This window comes from Schistocerca piceifrons, chromosome X, assembly GCF_021461385.2.
Source record: "Schistocerca piceifrons isolate TAMUIC-IGC-003096 chromosome X, iqSchPice1.1, whole genome shotgun sequence".
Taxonomy (NCBI): Eukaryota; Metazoa; Arthropoda; class Insecta; order Orthoptera; family Acrididae; genus Schistocerca; species Schistocerca piceifrons.
The window spans coordinates 64,696,612-64,699,369 of record NC_060149.1 but is presented as its reverse complement, the minus strand read 5'-3'; the positions used below and the strand labels follow the sequence as shown (position 1 = coordinate 64,699,369).

General features: G+C 48.0%; 1 pseudogene; it reads left to right on the top strand.

The window, feature by feature from the left end:
• Nucleotides 1-265: 265 nt before the first annotated feature.
• Nucleotides 266-382, top strand: LOC124723748 (annotated as a pseudogene).
• The last annotated feature ends 2,376 nt before the right edge of the window (nt 383-2,758 follow it).

Sequence of the window (2,758 nt, the reverse complement as noted above, 5' to 3'; positions counted from 1 at the left end):
ATGTCCTCCATACGGGAATCTGTACGGGACTCAAACGGCGGTATGTATGTACGATCCTCCTGCGTGAAAGATTCTAGCATTCCTAATTAACTTTTATTTGTGTTGGAACTGTAGAAGCACGCTAATTATGTAGTGCAGGACGAAAGAACACTTGAGACATTCGAGTCGACACTGTGGTGGCTCCTATCAAGTCTAGTTTTACTTCTGGAGGAGGCCGAGCAGATTATACGACACACGCAATATTAGATCACTTTATTAAATTTTGGGCAACGGCCTTGCCGCAGTGGATACACCGGTTCCCGTGAGATCACCGAAGTTAAGCGCTGTCGGGCATGGCCTGCACTTGGATGGGTGACCATCCAGCCGCCATGTGTTGTTGCCATTTTTTCGGGGTGCACTCAGCCTCGTGATGCCAATTGAGGAGCTACTCGACCGATTAGTAGCGGCTTCGGTCAAAAATACCATCATAACGACTGGGAGAGCAGTGTGTTGACCACACGCCCCTCCTATCCGCATCCTCAACTGAGGATGACTCGGCGGTCGGATGATCCCGATGGGCCACTTGTGGCCTGAAGACGGAGTACCTTCGTCTTTTATTAAATTTTGAACAATCTAAAATACTTAGCTTGGAAACAAACCATGTCCTTAGCAATGTCTATGTTTTTTTTGCTGTCGCTGAACACTAACTTTGATACAATACAGAATAATGGTCTCGTTTCGCTGTACAATTTACTATAAAATTTGCTATAAGTTCTGACTTCTAATACAACTATCGCTGCTGGATCTGAAGTAAGACAACGCTGTCGTCGCAAGCGATGATTGCAGAGTCGGGCTGAATCGCACTTTACTCGGACATGTGCTCTTCCAGCAGCGGGGTCGTATGGAACCTCTTGAGGACGTGTCTGCGTCGGCGTCTCTCATTCGTTGCTGCATTAGCAGCGACTGTACTTACTAGTGGTTCCGTCGTGAGGTATCACTTTTGCCCTGGGTCCTCGTTCTTCGGACGACACCATAAGTAAACTGCTCAAAATAAAATGAATTTAGGCATAACATTCAATCGACGTGACTGTGTCAAGCGCCACACTACTAATGGAGTATTCAAACATTACGAGATTCCTCTTCCTATTCATCTGCATTAATTTACATTTACCTATATTTAGTGTTAGTTGCCATTCTTTACACCAACCATAAATCCCGTCTAAGTCATCCTGAATCCCCCCACAGCCACTCAACGGCGACACCCTCCCGCACACCACAGCATCACCAGCAAACAGCCGCACACTGCTGTCCATCCTATCCAAAGGTCATTTATGTAGATAGAAAACAACAGCGGACCTACCACACTTCCCTGGGGAACTCCAGATGATACCATCACCTCCGATGAACACTCACCATCGAGGACAACGCACTGGATTCTATTACTTAATTGTAGTGTCAGAATTGAATGAAATTCAGTTAGGGAATCAATAAGCATATAAAACATCGTGTGTGTGTGGGGGAGGGGGGGGGATAGTTTGTTTCTGCTTAGCTCCAACATCTGAAAAAGATTGAACAAAAAATGGTACAAATATAGGAAGAGGTAGTGTAAGGGCCCCCACGTGCTGAGCATATATACTATCCCGTCATCCTGGATGCTTTCCGTGAGCATTTATCATTACCATCATTGCGTGACACCTACGCGGCATGCTCTATGGAGAAAGACTATGGAGTTCACCCTGTATTATAACTTCCCATTCTTCAGTGAGAGCCTATGAGATTTCTTGAAGATTCTGTGGTGGAGAAGGACGACCACGGACACGCCTGTCAAGCGTGTTCCACATATGCAGCGTGGGGTTTAGGTCGGTACTCACCACCGGCGATTCCATTGCTTAAGTGTCCAGGGTTTGCAAGACATCCCTGCTGACGCCCGCCACATCTACTGGCATTAGAAGGAATTCAGGCCCACCACGGTATGCAGCAGCCATCACACGGCCCAACAGGAACTGTCCGATGCACTGTCTGGCGACCGTGGACAACGACAAGACCCGTACGGCTATCAACACTGATGAGGATGATGGTGATGTTTGGTTTGTGTGGCTCTCAACTGTGCGGTCATCAGCGCCCATACAAAGTCCCAGTTGTTAGCAGCCCAATTTTTTCACAGTCCAATCTAGCCACTGTCACAAATGATGAGGATGATGATGATGATGAAATGATGAGGACAACACAGACACCCAGTCCCTGGGCAGAGAAAAATCCCCAATCCGGTCAGGAATCGAACCCAGGACCACGTGATCCAGAGACAGCAATTTCCTGGACAACATTTGAGAGGTACCGCTCACCAGGGGTCTCCACACACGAACACGAGCATCTCTTTGTGACAGAGGATATCTGGACTCGTCTGTGAATAACACGTTTCGCTAATGACGAAGTTGCCAGTTTACATGGGGACGGTAGAACTGTGGGTAGGCTCCAAGATTTTGTCGTGTCAAGCGCGGTCCTCGAAAAGGACGTTTGGGACGTAAAGTCCTTTCTCGTAACCTGTTCATTACAGTCTGAACGGACACAGCGGCTCCAGTGGCCCTTCTGAGATCGTCTTGCAGTTCTCTGGTATGGTCTGTGAGACGCCGCAAAGCAAAGCTGGCCGGATGTCGGTCTTCACGTAGGGTTGCAAAGCGTCGGCGACCTTGTCAAACTCGCCTTATGTACTGCCATGTCTCCCTGTACCCTGTGCACAACCTACGAATAACAGACGGAGAGACACTGGCATCTAGAGCAA